At 41.9% G+C, this 18154-nt stretch overlaps 1 protein-coding gene across 2 annotated transcripts in view; it reads left to right on the forward strand.

Annotated features, from left to right (window-relative positions):
- The window catches only part of P2RY6 (pyrimidinergic receptor P2Y6), a 146775-nt gene that overhangs the window by 52344 nt on the left and 76277 nt on the right, over window positions 1-18154 (forward strand). The window contains exon 1 of one of the 2 annotated variants that reach the window (XM_073612916.1): window positions 12653-12791. The exons of the other annotated variant lie outside the window; for it this stretch is intronic. The gene's annotated coding sequence lies outside the window, so the exon portion shown is untranslated. Of the gene's footprint in view, window positions 1-12652; window positions 12792-18154 lie in introns of those variants that run through there. 2 annotated transcript variants of the gene reach the window in all.

Consider the following 18154-nt stretch of genomic DNA (forward strand, 5'->3'; position numbering starts at 1 on the left):
GAGATCCCTAGTTTTTAACTTTCTTAAGATGCACCGTCCAGATATCTGTATCTTGCAAGAGACCCACCTCACTGGGGGTCGGGTCCTTGGTCTTAAAAAACCGTGGGTAGGACATTATTACAATGCCACCTTCTCCACATATGCTAGGGGGGTAAGCGTCTTAATACATAAGAACTTATCATTTACACTGTTGGACCTGCACCTGGACCCCGAGGGCAGATATGTAATACTACATGCAGTTGTTGCAAATGTGCCCATGGTGATAGTGGGATTGTATTTACCCCCTCCGGCATCGCTGCTGGTACTTCACAAAATTATGAAGAGTATAGCAGGTTACCCCACAGATAAGGTACTGTTAGCGGGGGATTTTAATATGCCTCCGTGTCCGCATGTGGACAAGCTGGTGTCGGACGCGACCACAGAGTCCCCGCTGTCCAGATGGGCCACTACTTTTGGTCTTACAGATGTCTGGCGGTGGAAAAACCCCCTATTCATATACCTGCCAGTCTGCTTCCTATAGGGCCATGTCCCGCATTGACCTGGTGCTCGCCACAAGTGCCGTCTTGGCAATGGTGCAGGAGGTCTCCCACTTGCCTAGGGGTATATCGGACCACTCTCCGGTCCTGCTCCGTTTGAGGATGGCCCCTGCCCCCACTGACTGTCTGTGGCGCTTGTCCCGGTTTTGGGTATTGGATGAACGTGTAGCTGCGGATGCGGAGGTGGCAGTGCGGGAGTTCTGGACTGATAACCCGCCTGCTACGACACCCGCAACTAGCTGGGAGATGTTCAAATACCATGCTAAAGAACATTATCAGAAGGCCATAGATTTTACCAGACGTCAGACTAGGGCGGCTCTGCTGCAGGCTGAACAGAGGGCTACAGATTTAGAGGCTCAGTATACGGTTAGCGGGGATGAGGCCCATAGAAAAGACCTACAGTGTGCTATGAGAGAGGTTGTGCTCCTCCGAACATCGGCCACAAAAAAATTATTACTACATCAAGCGCAGCGCATATTTGAGCAGGGGGAGCGGACTGGGCGTCTATTAGCGTGGCTATCTAAGGAGCAAGCGGTCTCAACTAATGTGGCCAACATTAAAGATGCTTCGGGGCGGTTATTGTCGGACCCACGAGATATTAATACCTGTTTTGCGATGTATTACAGGGACCTATATACGTCCAGGGTGGGATATTCAGTCGCTGATCTTCAAACATATGTTGGGGCCATTGAATTGCCCTCCCTGTCGGAAACAGCTCGCCAGCGTCTGGACGCTCCAATAACTCTTAAAGAGCTCCAAAGTGCTATAGGATCCCTTCAAGTGGGAAAAACCCCAGGGGATGATGGATTCCCTGTTGAATTCTATAAGGCCCACGCCGAGACCCTTGCTGTCAGGCTGCTGGAGGTCCTCTCCGCTTCCTTTGAATCTGCTTCTCTGCCCCCTTCCATGTCAAGAGCTGTAATTGTGGTCATTCCCAAGCCTGGCAAGGATCCCGAATTATGCTCTTCGTACAGACCCATCTCGCTCCTTAATGTGGATGCGAAGATCCTTGCAAAGGTTCTGGCTACCAGACTCAATGCAGTTATCTTGTCACTAGTTCATGGAGACCAAACAGGCTTCATGCCGGGCAAGGGTACAGACATTAATCTACGGAGACTATTTACTGTACTAATGAGACCGGCGGCTGAAGGGGGGGGGGCAGCGTTGTGGCCTCCCTGGACGCCGAAAAAGCCTTTGACTCGGTGGAGTGGGAATACTTATGGCTAGTACTACAAAAGTTTGGGATAGGACCTAACTTTGTAAAGTGGTTACGACTACTCTATTCGGGCCCAACAGCCAGAATTCGTACAAATGGCATCCTATCTTCCTCTATTCCCCTCCACCGAGGCACCAGGCAGGGCTGCCCGCTCTCACCGGCCCTCTTTGCTTTGGCGATCGAGCCGCTGGCGATACTACTCAGAGCATCTACGGAGATGGGGGGTATTTCATTCCCTCCCCTGATAGAAAAAGTATCACTCTACGCAGATGATATGCTGCTGTACCTATGTGACGCCCAACAATTATTAAAAGCCGCTCTGAATATCATAGACAGACAGATTTGGAAGGTTCTCTGGGGTCAGGGTGAACTGGGAGAAATCTCTCCTGTTCCCCCTGACAGATGCTCCGCCGCCGGCTGGCCCACCCCTCCCTCTTAAAAGAGTGACGAAATTCAAATATTTAGGTATTAACATACAGACGGATCCGAAACAGTATCTAATAGACAACGTATACCCTATTCTTCAACAGTTTATCCAGCATTGTTTGATCTGGAAAACGTTGCCACTGACCCCGGTCGGGAGAGTAAATCTTATCAAAATGTCCTTCCTTCCTAAATTTTTATATGTTTTTCGCCACACTCCAATTCCTATCCCTAACTCGTTTTTTGTAAAGCTAGACCAAGCTATTACCTCTTTCCTTTGGGCGGGGACAACACCCAGAGTTGCTAAACAAACACTACAGCTATCGCTTTCAGAGGGTGGCCTCTCCCTCCCAAATTTTAAAAAATATTACTGGGCGGCGGTGTTGGTCTTGGTAAGGTGGTGGTTTACTCAGGATAATACCAACCCAGCGGTAAATCTAGAGGCAGCGATTCTTGGCTCATACTCTGAGCTCAGTAATCTGGTCTATAGAGGTCCGAGGTACAGTCCCCAAATCACACCACATATGAAAACGACAATTAAGGTATGGCAGCAGGTATCTCACTACTTTAATGACAGACGGGCTGTTTCTCCATATACTCCGCTGTGGGGCAACCCAACAATGCCGCATTTCCAATCTGTCCCGGATCCTCAGGTCTGGGCCAGATACGGTGTCCGGACATTACGGGATATTTTCAAGGAGGGGCAGCTTCTCTCGTTTGTAGAGCTAAAGGAGAAGTTCGGCCTCCCCCCATGGATGTTCTTCCGGTTTTTGCAGCTCAGGCATGCGGCCCGGGCGCAATTTCCAGGGGGGGTCGAACTAGTGATTCACTCGGTTGAGTCCCTGCTGATAGCTAAAGACATAGATCGTACGCTGTCCTCTATATATCTTAGGCTTACCTGCAAAGCTGCCTCTGGAACACTTACACTATTTAACAAATGGCATTCAGATATCCCGACTCTGACTGAAGAGGATTGGTCAGAGGGACTGCAGCAGTGCATACCATTTATGATCTCGGCCAGAGATAGATTCATCCAGCTAAAGTTTTTACACAGGGTGTACTACACTCCGCACAGACTTTCCTCTATATACCCGGGATTGGATGATACTTGCCCTAAATGCAGACAGTCGGTGGGGACCTTTTTTCATGTGGTTTGGTCATGCCCTATAGTGCAGAATTATTGGACCACAGTGGTGGCGGAGGTTAACGGAGTGGCGGGATTACATCTGGTGGTGGATCCGCTTATCTTTCTCCTGGGCATTACTGACAATTTGGCCACAGCAAAATATACAAAATTGTTTGTGTTTTACACAGCATATTATGCCAGGAGAGAGATATTAATGCGCTGGAAGTTAGGAGATCCTCCCACGGTGGGGGCATGGAGGGCCCAGGTTAATGCGGTATTGCCACTATATAAACTTACTTATATGGGAAGAAATTGTCCTCAAAAGTTCGACAAGATCTGGGCGGCCTGGGTTGAAGCGAGACACCTCACCATATAAGGGGGTTTGGGAATACTGAATCTGCAGGAATGTGGGGGTAGCTTGCCCTCCTGCACTTTAGGATACCTGCCCTAAGTGGCACCTCTTCCCTTTTTCCCATTTCTCTTGATGGCGGAGAGTCCCTGCTGGAAAAGGGTAGTTCTAGACGAAAAGGGGTGCATAACTTAAAAAGTCTACAGTCTACTAAGGTGTTTGTGAAAATCATTTGGGAATAAGAATGTTATCTAGGTAAATAGATTGGGGGAAAGTTGCATAGACGACTCATGTTCCTATAATGCATGGTTATCAGACCTCAATATGTACCACTGTGAATCTGGTTCTACGGATATTTTTGTATAAGATAATTAATCTGATTTCTCAAGTGTACTGTATTTTCTATTTTAATAAACATTACCTGTGTTAAAAAAAAAAAAAAAAGTTCTTAAAGCGGAGTTCCACCCAAAAGTGGAACTTCCGCTCGTATGCTTCCTCCCATTTTTGACAGGTCCCCTTCCTAATATATATATATATATATATATATATATATATATATATATATATATATATATATATATATATATATATATATATATATATATATATATATATATATATATATATATATATATATATATATATATATATATATATATATATATATAAATATATATATATAAAATATATATATATATATATATATATATATATATGGACTCCTTCTTTGTGTTATGAATATTGTAGGCCTGTATAACATTTAGGGCTCATGCACACAGGATGTTTTTACAGCTGCTGTTAGGGGCGTCTGACTTTTTTTTTTTTTTTGTCCTATGTTTATGTTGGCCTATGTGTCCATGCACACATAAACCTTCAGAGGCGTTTGGAGGCATAAGTGTTTAGGGGCAGTAGAAAGAACGACAGCCTGTGCATCCAGGAGCAGAGGTTGTTGAAGTGTAAAAACGCTGTAACAAGCTTTTTAGCTGTTTTTTGCGTTTTTGGGCATTTTTATATTTATAGGGAGTGTTTTTACTGTAAACGCTAAAGCCAACAAAAGCACATAAACGCTAGTCAAAAACGCAGCTAAAAGCGTGTTTTTCCTGACAGCAGCGCTGGTGATTTTTTTTTTTTTTTTAAACGTCCTGTGTGCATGAGGCCTTATTGTTTTTGTTGCTTTGGCTTACAAGAAAGAGGGTCCTGATCTGTTTTAAGCGTTTTAAATGTGAACTGGAATTGGAGAATGGCTTTATAATGATAAAAGATGGTGCAGATTGGGACATGTCAAAAATGTATTCATGCTGAAAGGTTCACTTTAACAAAGATGGGAATAATATGGCTATATTCGCCATTTACAGGGAAAAACACAGCAATATCAATTCATCTGTGAACTGAATATCCAGAGATTAGACAGGATATTAATGGAAAAATAGTAAGTGGAGACAAACGACCGCAAATGCAACACCTGATGCTTGCAAGTTGTAAACCTGAACTATTTGTGATACATTGGATATATACCCAACTACACAGAAATTCAAATATTTAAAATAAAAAATTGTTGTTCTATTTATTTTATTGCATTTTTTTTTTTTTTTTATCTCTATGCATTCCCTTTTTAGTATAGGAAATCCACTTTGCTTAGAATATTTTTTTTTTTTTTTTGCTATGGGCAACAGGAAATGTCTTTTGGGATTTGCCGAGCCACAAAACAGTTGAAGCCAAAGACTGGATTTCCTATGGGTTCTGCACTCATTTATACAAAATTCAAATTTTTTTTCATTTAAACTGTCAACATGTTAGTCTAATTGTACAATCTTATTTAGATCTGTCAGTAATTTATGTAGCACAAGGACGTTTTTAAATGGAAATACATTTTAAATTGTTTGGGTCGGCATCCTAGAACATGGTTGGTAAATGTTAAGCAGCTTGGATTGAGAGTGTAAAATACAATTGTAAGGTGTATGATCAGTTTTAAAGTGTACCGAGATCAAATAATTTAAAAAAAAAATCATTAGCATCCCTGCAATCCATGCAAATTTGCCCATGTCAAACTATATCGCCAAAAGTATGGATACACCTGCCTTTACACGCACATGAACCTTTAATGGCATCCCAGTCTTAGTCTGTAGGGTTCAATATTGAATTGGCCCACCCTTTGCAGCTATAACAGCTTCAACTTTTAATTCTCCCACTCTACAAGACTCTGGTCCGGCCACACCTGGAGTATGCTGTCCAGTTCTGGGCACCAGTCCTCAGGAAGGATGTACTAGAAATGGAGCGAGTACAAAGAAGGGCAACAAAGCTAATAAAGGGTCTGGAGGATATTAGTTATGAGGAAAGGTTGTGAACACTGAACTTATTCTCTCTGGAGAAGAGACGCTTGAGAGGGGATATGATTTCAATGTACAAATACTGTACTGGTGACCCCACAATAGGGATAAAACTTTTTCGCGGAAGGGAGTTTAACAAGACTCGTGGCCACTCATTAAAATTAGTAGAAAAGAGGTTTAACCTTAGAGGGTTCTTTACTGTAAGAGCGGTAAGGATGTGGAATTCTCTTCTACAGGCGGTGGTCTCAGCGGGGAGCATCGATAGCTTCAAAAAACTATTAGATAAGCACCTGAATGACCGCAACATACAATGTAACACTGACATATAATCACACACATAGGTTGGACTTGTGTCTTTTTTCGACCTCACCTACTATGTAACTCTTCTGGGAAGGCTGTCCACAAGGTTTAGAAGTGTGTCTATAGGAATATTTAACCATTCTTCCAGGAAGCACATTTGTGAGGTCAGGTGCTGATGTGGATGAGAAGGCCTGGCTCGCAGACTCCACTCTAATTCATCCCAAAAGTGTTCTCTCAGGACTCTGTGCAGGCCAGACAAGTTCCTCCACCCCAAACTCTCTCATCCATGTCTTTATGGACCTTGCTTTGTGCACTGGTGCGCAGTCACGTAGGAACAGGAAGGGGCCATCCCCAAACTGTTCCCACAAAGTTGGGAGCATGAAATTGTCCAAAATGTCTTGGTATGCTGACGCATTAAGAGTTCTCGTCACTGGAACTAAGGGGCCAAACCCAACCCCTGAAGAACAACCCCACACCATAATCCCCCCTCCACCAAATGATTTGGAGGGGTGGCCCAATACTTTTGGCAGTAAAGTGTGAATGAGTGGGTTTGGGGTGGAGGAACTTCACTGGACTGCAGAGTCCAGACCGCAACCCAATAGAACACCTTTTGAATAAATTAGAGCAGAGACTGGGAGCCAGGCCTTCTCATCCAACATATGTGTCTGGCCTCACAAATGCGCTTCTGGAAGAATGGTGAAACATTCCCATAGACACACTCCTAAACCTTGTGGACAGCCTTCCCAGAAGAGTTGGAGCTGTTTTAGTGGCAAAGGGTGGACCAACTCAATATTGAACCCTACGGACTAAGACTGGGATGCCAATAAGGTTATGTGGGTGTTAAGTCAGGCGTCCCAATACTTTTAGCAATATAGTTTGTCTCTTTACCAAGTTCAGCTTTCACACCTGTACATCCTCTATGAACATTTCTACTATGTGCCTGGTTTATCAGAAATTACTTTAAGGTTCTCTAACAAACCTCTGAGGGCTTCATAGAACAGCTGTATTTATACTGAGATTAAATTACACACAGGTGGACTCTATTTATTTACTAATTAGGTGACTTCTGAAGGCAATTGGTTCCTCTAGATTTTAGTTAGGGGTACCAGAGTAAAGGGGGCTGAATACAAATGCACGCCACACTTTTCACATATTTGTAAACAAGTTTGAAAACCATTTATCATTTTCCTTCCACTTCACAATTATGTGCCACTTTGTGTTGGTCTATCACATAAAATACATTTACATTTTTGGTTGTAACATGACAAAACACTGTATATGTCAGTTTATAAAGTTTGGGTAAATCCAGGCACTTTTTCATTGATCTGGACGTGAAAGATTCTTTGCCGAAATGAGTGTCTCCAACAGACCTCCCCCAGATCGATTTTTTTTTTTTTTTTTTTTTTTTTTTTTTTTTATATCTGTTTGTACTTTGCTTAGTAATTGATTTGCATCATTTATTCAGCAGACCATGAAGTAAGAGCTGATGTGCACAGAGGGATTTCGGATGCCTCTAAAAACTTATAGCTATAACTCTGACTCTTATAAACCAGTTCCAGGAACACTGGCTCTGAATCAGCAAGTTTTATTGTTTTGTAACTTAAGAAATTGTTCTGATCACCCGGGAGTTCTAAAAATACTGTATTCGGTAACGTGAATGCTATATAAACTAGAATAAACTCCTCTTCAAGTGACCAATGAACTCACTGAGAATGAAGCCTATCCATTCACTAGAAATCACTGGGAATGCAGCCCATCCAATCACTGGAGACCAGTGACATCACTGAGAAAGTAGCCTATCCATTCACTGGAGATGGGTGATCTCACTTGTAAGGTAACTCTATCCATTCACTGGAGACTGGTGCCACCAATGAGAAGGTAGCCTATCCCAACACTAGAGACCAGTAACATCACTAAGAATGTAGCCTAACCATTCACTAGAAACCACTGACATCACTAATATTGTAGCCTATCCATTCACTGGAGACTTGTGACATCATCTAGAATGTAGCCTATCCATTTACTGGAGATTAGTGACATCCCTGAGAATGAAGCCTATCCATTCACTAGAGACCAGTAACATCCCTGAGATTACAGCCTAACTGAGATTGCAATTTATACTTTTACTGGAGAGCTGTGACCTTGCTAAGAAATGCTAAAGGTTTGCAGAGCATGCTGGGCTTCCTAACAAGAAAACTCCACATCAGTGTCCTCCTTTTTTTTTTTTTTTTTTTTTTTTTTTTTTTTAACGTTCTCACTCTGAATAAAAATTAAAATGACACTGTGTGAGCTATCAGAGGGTGCAGATTGTGTCCCTCCTGTGTTTGCTTGTGTTGGTATGTACTGAGAACAGCAATAAGTAGCTGAATACTAAATGGTCTAGGCTGTTCACAGCAAAGTTGTAAAATGGCTCAACCTATTTTGTGAAGAGTTGCCTCATGTGCACCACCTGCAGGCTGCAAGTAGTATTGATTAATCAGTGCAAGTATATTTCAGTGCAACTTTTTTTTTTTTTTTTTTTTTTGCAGTGCATCTCCCTTGATCTTTTTAAAGACTTTGCAAATACAGAAATATTCCCGCTCATCTGCAGAAATGCACTTCACTCCTATTTTCCTGTGAAAAATGCTCTCATTGGTATATTTAACAGACCAAAGCAAATGACAAGTTCATTGTTGGGGTTTACATACACTAGAAAATTCACCAATCCTTAAATTTGGTGGCTGCATTTGTTTTATTTTTATTTTTTTAGGCTTTTGTTTTCCTTTATAGTGATCTGGCTAGTAAGTTATTTTCCATTTTCTTTAACAGACCAAGCTGTCCAGGCAAAGTGCCAGTAAGAGGGTTGAGACGAACTATTTACCACTGATGGGGTGCTTTCAAAGGTCAGCTTTTATTCATATAGTTAAAGCTGTTTTCCTAAAAAAAACAAAAAAAAAACAAAAATGGAGCACTGCGGGATGGAAAGGAGGGTAAATATAAGTAGCTGGCCAGCATCAAAACTAACCCGTTGCTTTGCCCTGTATGGGCAGTTCATCTGTGCACTTTTTAAAGGGAAATGGATAAAGTAGAAAACTTTATTTGGGGGCAAAATATATTGGATTGATTTATTCCTGGCATCTACGCCTTTGGTAGTGTTTACAAGATTAACACTTTAAAGTGAAACTATATTCTGCTTAAAAAAAAAAAAAATTCTGTTTATGTTTGTATTTTAAACTCAAAAAAGTCCCTTATATTCCTCTCAGCTGCCTTCTTCTCTGTTTTTTTTTTTTTTTTTTTCTGCTGTAATCATCTGACTTTCTGTTAGAGGGTGGCTTTGTTCAATCTCCATGGTCTCACTGTATGTAGGAAAGTAGTCACCTTGCTTGCTCCCGAGATGGGCTATGCAGTGCACATGACCACACCGAACATGCCACTGCTTGGCAAAAGGCAGTGAAGGGAAAAATTTGAGGTTTGGGAGATCACTGAGGACATTAAATGGAAGCAGAGGAACAATTTGATTAAAAGCCATTATGTAGTGTATGTGTATGGACTATTTTTTTGGAGACGCATATCCTTTAGTGTCACTTTTAAGATGGTCATGCACTAGTAGATATTTCTTTAGGTCCTGTAAGTTGCAAGGTGGGGCCTCCAGTAAGGTTACATAGTAGGTGAGGTAGAAAAAGACACAAATCCATCAAGTCCAACCTATGTGTGTGATTATATGTCATTATTACACCAATACCGTTTTTTTTTTTTTACCGGCGAGTATAAGTCCCAATTTATTTTTTTCCAGCACATTCCACATATGCCTGATTTGCATTGAGATCTGGAGAATTTTGGAGGTCAAGTCAACACCTCAAACTCACTCTTGATTTCCTCAAACCATTCTTGAACCATTTTTGCAGTGCAGCAGGGCCCATTCTCCTGATGAAAAAGGCCACTGCCATCAAAGAATACCATTTCCATGAAGGGGGGAGGGGTATTTGGTCACCAACAATGTTTTAGGTAGGTGGTACATGTCAAGGTACCATTCACATGAATGACCGGCCCTAAGGTTTCCCAGCAGAACATTGCCCAAAGCATCACACCGCCTCTGCTGGCTTGCCTTCTTCCCATACTGCATCCTGGTGTCATCTCCTCCCCAGGTAAGTAAAGCACAGACATCCAGCCAGGGGCGTAACTAGAAATCACAGGGCCCCATAGCAAAATGTTGTATGGGCCCCCCCCCCCTGCAAACCGCCCCCCCCTGCAAACCGCCCCCTCCACAAAAAAAACAACTAATGCCATTAAACAGATTACCGTACCCATGTGGCACAGTACCCAGGCAACAGCTTATATTAATTTTGAACAACAAAGTATGCAGTATACTGTATGCAGCCCCTAAAGGACACACATTGCTGACCTTCAGCCTTCTAACCAATTTCTGTTCTGTTATATAAAATGAAATCGTTCAACTCACCATAATGCAGAATCAGTGGGAGCCCTGAGCGTGTCACTTGCCACCGTCGCCTGCCACCAGATGCAACTTGTCACGGAATGTCACTTGCCACATCACCCGCCACACGTTGCGGATTGTCCACTTGCCACGTCGCCTGCCACCAGATGCAGATTGTCACTTGTCACACGTTGCAGAATGTCACCTGCCACATGTTGCCGATTGTCCACTTGCCACGTCCCGGATTGTCACTTGCCACATCACCTGCCACACATTACTGACTGTCACTTGCCACGTCCCAGATTGTCACTTGCCACACATTAGATTGTCACTTGCCACGTCACCTGCCACACATTATGGATTGTCACTTGCCACTTTCCGGATTGTCACTTGCCACACATTACGGATTGTCACTTGCCACGTTGCCTGCCACATGTTACAGATTGTCACTTGCCACACATTACGGATAGTCACTTGCCACGTCACCTGCCACACATTACGGATAGTCACTTGCCACGTAACCTGCCACACATTACGGATTGTCACTTGCCACATCCCGGATTGTCACTTGCCACACATTACAGATCGTCACTTGCTGCCACGTCCCGGATTGTCACTTGCCACTTCACCTGTCACACATTACGGATTGTCACTTGCTGTGTCACTTTCATGCTGTGTCCCAGAGTCAGGCAGCAGAGAGATAAGGTCATCTCTCTGCTTCCCGAGGCTGCCTGCACAGTGAGGGGGGAACTGCACTGCAGGGATGCAGGGAGGGCGCCGGGCGGTGAGAGATGTCATCTCTATGCACCCCCGGCTGCCAGCTCCCTGATTGGCCAGCCCGCTCACACACGAGCCGAGCCGCCCAGCTGACGCACCGCCTGACAGCCCTCGGAGTGGAGCCGCCCACTCTCGCCCGCAAAGCTGCCCGCTGTCACCCACGGAGCCGCCTGTGCCTGTCCTCACCGGGTCCGGGCCCCTAACAGCTGCGAGCCCCATAGCGGCCGCGTGTGTCACTATGGCGGTAGTTCCGCCACTGCACCCAGCCATCTACATCATGTAAACGAAAATGTGATTCGTGAGACCAGACCACCTTCTTCCACTGTCTAGTTCTGATGCCCATTGTAGGTGCATTTGGCCGTGGCCATGGGTCAGCATGGGCACCCTGACAACCAACTGCAGTACCCATTTTTTTTTTCTGCTTTTAAAGAGGAAGTAAACCCTGGTGGGTTTTACTTCCTCTTTGTTTCCCTGCAAAGGTAAAGCATAATGGGCTACTAGTAGCCCATTATGTGACACCTGCAGGAGAAGCCCGCAATGTCCCAGTCTTCCTTGCTAGTAGCGAGCGTCCATTCTTCACCCCTCTTCCTTCCGGGGCCGTGAACTCCGGCTCTGTGACTGGCCGGAGTCGCGTGGCATCACATGCACGTGCGTGCGGGAGCCACCTTTAACGGCATGACCCGAGCTAGAAACGGCACAGTGTGCCCTTTCTAACTCCAGCGCATGCGCAGAAGAAATTGCCCTACGGCGATTTGCAAATATCTCCTAGACTGTGCAGGTCTGGGAGATATTTCAAGCACCTACCGGTAAGCCTTAATCTAGGTTTACCTGTAGGTTAAAGTGGTTGTAAACCAGGGACAACATGTTTACTTGCTGCTCCTAATATATCCCGCCCGACTCTCAGATGCCATTGTAACAAGATAATCAATGTTATTCACTTTACCGGGCAGTGCTCTTAATGTTATGGCAGATCAGAGTATGTGTTTGTATAGGTATATGTGTGTGTGTGTGTGTGTGTGTGTGTGTGTGTGTGTGTGTGTGTGTGTTTTTACTAATCTAAAAAAAAATGGTTATTGGATAATATTGCATGCAACAATGACACTCTATACACAAATAGTTAACTGCAGTGCAATGTAGTCTTGTTGGCTGGTGCTGGCAGCCTATCAAAGCAGAGACAGAGGACAGCCAGCAGAATTGTGTAATAATAACACAGCTGAGGTCTCCTTCTTACATAGCGCCTGCTGCTGCTGGCCAGCAAAGCTCCCTGGAAATCTCAGGACAACGGCAGTCCGAGTCCACATAACAAGACCCATCACCGTACAGGTATTAGCTCAAATCTACTTAACCCCTTAAAAATGCCTTTTTTTTATAAAAAAAAAAAAAGTTATTTCCACAATTTGAAAAGGGATATTATTTATTGTAAGGATATTTCATCTGTGTGTTTTTAAGTTAATTTCTAAATGAGTATTCTAGGTTAGTTGCTTATTTATTCTATCCAATTGATTCTACTAGTTTGTTTTAAAGTTAATGTAAATGTATTAATTATGATTACTGTTTGGAATGTGCATTTTTGTTGCATTTGTCAGTAGTTGCTTAATTATTTGCATAATTTCTTCATATTATTTGTATCGTTTGAGGTTTGAAACCTTAAAATAGTGGTCACCTCTTCCTCCTATTTTTTTTATTTTTTTTTAAACACCCAAGATGTCCCGAATTTATGTTGACCAGAATGATCTGAAGTATTTGTTTTTAAATTCAACAACCACTTTAGGTGCTTAAAACTTTTTCTAAGCAAAAATCTGTGTTTCAAAATAATTAGATATCAGTTGCACGTGGTTTTATGATGTGTTTGTACTCTTGCTGTTTTTATTATGTTTTATATTACAATGGCTTCAGCCGGAGGAGTGAGATTCCTTAGCAGGTGGGGCAGAACAGAAATACTGATTTGCTCCCTAAAATAATTATTCAGCTTGAGTTACCCCAAGAATTAAGGTACCGCAGGCTGATCATTCTTATACAGTGGCATCTGATCATACTGATAAAACCTTAATGAATTTACACGGAAACGTGCAGTATTCTGAGCAATTACTATAATTTTATCTTCACAAAATTTCGTAACTACCTTTTACACGTTGCCTATAACACATTTCTGTTAAAAAGAGGAAAAAAAAGGATCTAGTGTGTGTGTGTGTGTGTATGTGTGTATATATATATATATATATATATATATATATATATATATATATATATATATATATATATATATATTATACTATATTGTAAAAAGTATTGGGACGCCTGCCTTTACACACACATGAACTTTACTGGCATCCCAGTCTGTAGGGTTCAATATTGAGTTGGCCCACCCTTTGCAGCTTCAACTCTTCTGGGAAGGCTGTCCACAAGGTTTAGGAGTGTGTCTATGGGAATGTTTGACCATTCTTCCAGAATGTCTTTATGGACCTTGCTTTGTGTACTGGTCCAAATCATTTGGTGGAGGGGGGATTATGGTGTGGGATTGTTTTTCAGGGGTTGGGCTTTTCCCCTTAGTTCCAGTGAAGGGAACTCTTAAGGCATCAGCATACCAAGACATTTTGGACAATTTCATGCTCCCAACTTTGTGGGAACAGTTTGGGGATGGCCCCTTCCTGTTCCAACATGACTGAGCACCAGTGTACAAAGCAAGGTCCATAAAGACATGAATGAGTATGTTTGGGGTGGAGGAACACGACTAACCGGGATAGAGTCCTGACCTCAGCCCAATATAACACTTTTTGGGATGAATTACAGCTGAGACTGCAAGCCAGGCCTTTTCATCCAACATCCGTGCCTGACCTCACAAATGTGAGATAGAGAGATAGAGAGATAGAGAGATATAGAGATATAGATAGATATAAAAAATAGTGTGTGTTTTTGTTTTCTTTGTTTCTTCTTTTTTTTTTTTTTTCCACGATCTGCTGGATATTTTTCAGGCTCAATTAGCTTTTTCTTTAATTTTTGCAAGTTAGAGACATCAATCAAATTAAAGCTTTAACTACATCCTTTCTTGGGAAGTAGCGTGTTTTGGGATTTCTGCAGCAAATAATGTAGCTATAGCCGCCTGTTTTATTGTTTTAAATGTTTTCAGATTCTAAATTTTAAGTAAAAAGGACATTAACAAAGTTGCATTACATGAGATTCGTCCTCTTATGGTCAGTCTAATTTGGCATTTAAAATAACTTTATTACAACTGAACATATCGGAGATGTAAAAAAATAGGTTTTAACATTTTTAATTATATAACAAAATTATAACACATTTTAAGTCTCTATATGTGTTTAAGGGTGGTGATTTTATAATGTAGTGTGACAAGGTCTCAATACTAGGCAAACCTCCTCATCTGAGATTTGCAGAGGGTAGAAAAAATCCTCAAAGGGGACACCATATATGGTTTTTATTCAATATTTTACTATATATTAACTGATTTGTTTATTACATTTAATATTAAAAATGTATAAGTGGAAGTTGTCGAACACGAACTATACTTAAATCTTCTCCCACCCCCATTTTAAGCCTATTCTATCTACCCTGTGAAAGTAATGATCTGTATATTTACCTAGTTCAATTACGTGATCAGATCATAGCGACAGCTACAGTGTACATGCAGGACGTGAGGATATTATGTTTAAAGTGGTTGTAAACCGCAGCTGTTGTCTTAAAAAAAAAAAAAAAAAAAAAGCCTGCAAGGTAATGGCATAACGTGCTAGTATACATCGCATACTAGCACATTATGAAATACTCACCTTGGAACGATGCCCTCCAGCGCTGTACTGTCACCGCTGAGAGGGCTGACATCTTCCCCGGTTCTTCTTCCCAGTTCACGTGCTCTGGCTATGTGATTGGTCCGAGCCATGATGATGTCACTCCCACACATGCTTCCTGCATGAAGCACTGAAGGTCCAGCAAGGTATTCTGGACCTTCAGCACACATGCGTCGGTGATGTTACTGGCTGCATCCAGGGTGAATATCTTCTAAACGGTGTACGTTTAGGAGATATTCATTTTTACCTACAGGTAAGCCTTATTTTAGGCCAGTGATGGCGAACCTTGGCACCCCAGATGTTTTGGAACTACGTTTCCCATGATGCTCCTCTACACTTCAGAGTGCATGAGCATCATGGGAAATGTAGTTCCAAAACATCTGGGGTGCCAAGGTTCGCCATCACTGTTATAGGCTTACCTGTAGGTAAAAATGGCCAAGCAAGGTTTACTGCCACTTTAAACCACTTAAGCCCCGAACCATTTTGCTGGCCAAAGACCAGAGCACTTTTTGCGATTCGGCACTGCGTCGCTTTAACTGACAATTGCGCGGTCGTGCGACGTGGCTCCAAAACAAAATTGACGTCCTTTTGTTCCCACAAATAGAGCTTTCTTTTGGTGGTATTTGATCACCTCTGCGGTTTTTATTTTTTGCTCTATAAACAAAAATAGAGCGACAATTTTGAAAAAAAACGCATTATTTTTTTACTTTTTGCTATAATAAATATCCCCCCAAAATATATTAAAAAAAACATTTTTTTCCCTCAGTTTAGGCCGATACTTATTCTTCTACATATTTTTGGTAAAAAAAAATCGCAATAAGCGTTTGGTTTGCGCAAAAGTTATAGCGTCTACAAAATAGGGGATAGTTTTATGGCATTTTTATTAATTTTGTTTTTTGTTTTTTTTGTTGTTTTACTAGTAATGGCGACGATCAGTGATTTTATTATCGTGACTACGAAATTATGGCGGACAGAATGGACACTTTTGGCGTGATTTTGGGACCATTCACATTTATACAGCGATCAGTGCTATTAAAAATGCTTTGATTACTGTGTAAATGTAACTGGCAGTGAAGGGGTTAACCACTAGGGGGCAGTGAAGGGGTTAAGTGTGTCTTAAGGAGTGATTCTAACTGTTGGGGGGGCGTGGCTATGTGTGACACATCACTGATCACAGCTCCCGATCACAGGGAGCTGTGATCAGTGAGAGTGTCACTAGGCAGAACGGGGAGATGCTTGTTTTACATTAGCATCTCCCCGTTCTTCCTCTCCGTGAGACGATCGTGGGTATCCCTCTGGACATCGGGACCAGCGATCCTACTCGCAGAGCTTGCAGCGGTCCGTAAGTGGTTAAGAATTGCATAACCTATTCTAGGATATAACCCCAAACCAGTTCAGATTTAAGGGGGGTGAAAGAAAAAAGGGAGCTTGTCTGGTTTGCATAAAGACCCCCTTAAAGAGTAGAAATATACTGGTTTTAGCTAAAGAAGAGGAGAGCACAAAACCCAATGGGCAAACTAAATAGCTGTAGGAATTTTATGTTCATAAATAAAAGGGAAAGCTCTATTGAGGTCATAGGTGAGCACAGCCTATTGTATTAGGGTGTGCACGCTAAAGCTCAAGCACACATGTGTCCCTACATATATATGGCGCAGACAGGGAGATCCGTCTCCCTGCCGACACAGTGAAAGAAGTACGCAAGTACTTCTCTTATGGCAGAGCCGGTAAGATAGAGATCATTCCCATCTTCCTGCTGGCACACAAAGTGATAATGCTAATGTGCATGGGGTGATTAGGGTGTGCCCAGGCACACCCAGCACACCCTGTGCGCACACCTATAATTGAGGTGGGTTAGCTCTCTGTATTAGAGGAAAATCAACATATTGCAGAAGTCGGGGGTTCAGTGGAAAGCCATTTACTAAAGGAGTAGGGGCATTTCACCTAGCAAAGTGAATATTTGCAATTTGGATGAAACTGTGTTCACATTGGATACCTAATTGAAGTAAATTTGAAAATAAAATGGATTTTTGCCAGCACATGATTAGATATTCAAAGTGTTTCACCATAATCACAAACAATCCTTTGAAAAATGAACACACTTTATTACTTTAATATATCAGCTTTATCTAGTTTAAAAAAAACAAACATAATGAGTCTTGTATTTCTGATCTTCATCTGATGAGCCCTCTAAAAAAAAATTAGAATCACAAAATTAAATTGATGCGTCACTTTCTGTGATCACAATTTTTACTTTGATTTGCATCCAGAGTCGTCCACTTATTCTTAAGAATCTGTTTGTTTTATGGGGTTTTCTGCTGTTTATTTGGATTACAACATCTTTTAGACATGAGACAGATCAAAGGCTGTGTTGTATTTTTATCATATCTGTGTAAATCCTGCATGGAATATCACGATAAACAACTAATTCCTAACAATGTTTTGTTTTTTGTGGTCACAGTGTTAATTAGCGTTCAGGCTAATGATGTCATTTTAGAAACATTCAGAATTGCCTCAATTTTACATCTGTGCAGCAGGTGAATTGTGTAGCTTTTAGATTTCTAGATCAAGGATAGGGGTTGGTGCTGCACTGTTCCAGAGAGAGTAGAAAAAATGTGCTGCTAAAGGTAGTAGTACAAATGAAGATAAAATAGATGGTATCAATAAGCATAAAACTCCAAAATACAGAGATGTAGGGGCTACTGTAATGAAGCTTCTATAAAACCATGCGTGCAATGTAATATAACACAATATGCTGATAAAGGTAGTAGTACAAATGTAAGTAAAATAAATGGATGATATCCTATCAATAAACCTAAAGATCCAAAATACAGAGATATAGGACTACTGTAATAAAACTTCTATAGTACGTGCGATGTGACATGACAC

This window comes from Aquarana catesbeiana, linkage group LG02, assembly GCF_042186555.1.
Source record: "Aquarana catesbeiana isolate 2022-GZ linkage group LG02, ASM4218655v1, whole genome shotgun sequence".
Classification (NCBI taxonomy): Eukaryota; Metazoa; Chordata; class Amphibia; order Anura; family Ranidae; genus Aquarana; species Aquarana catesbeiana.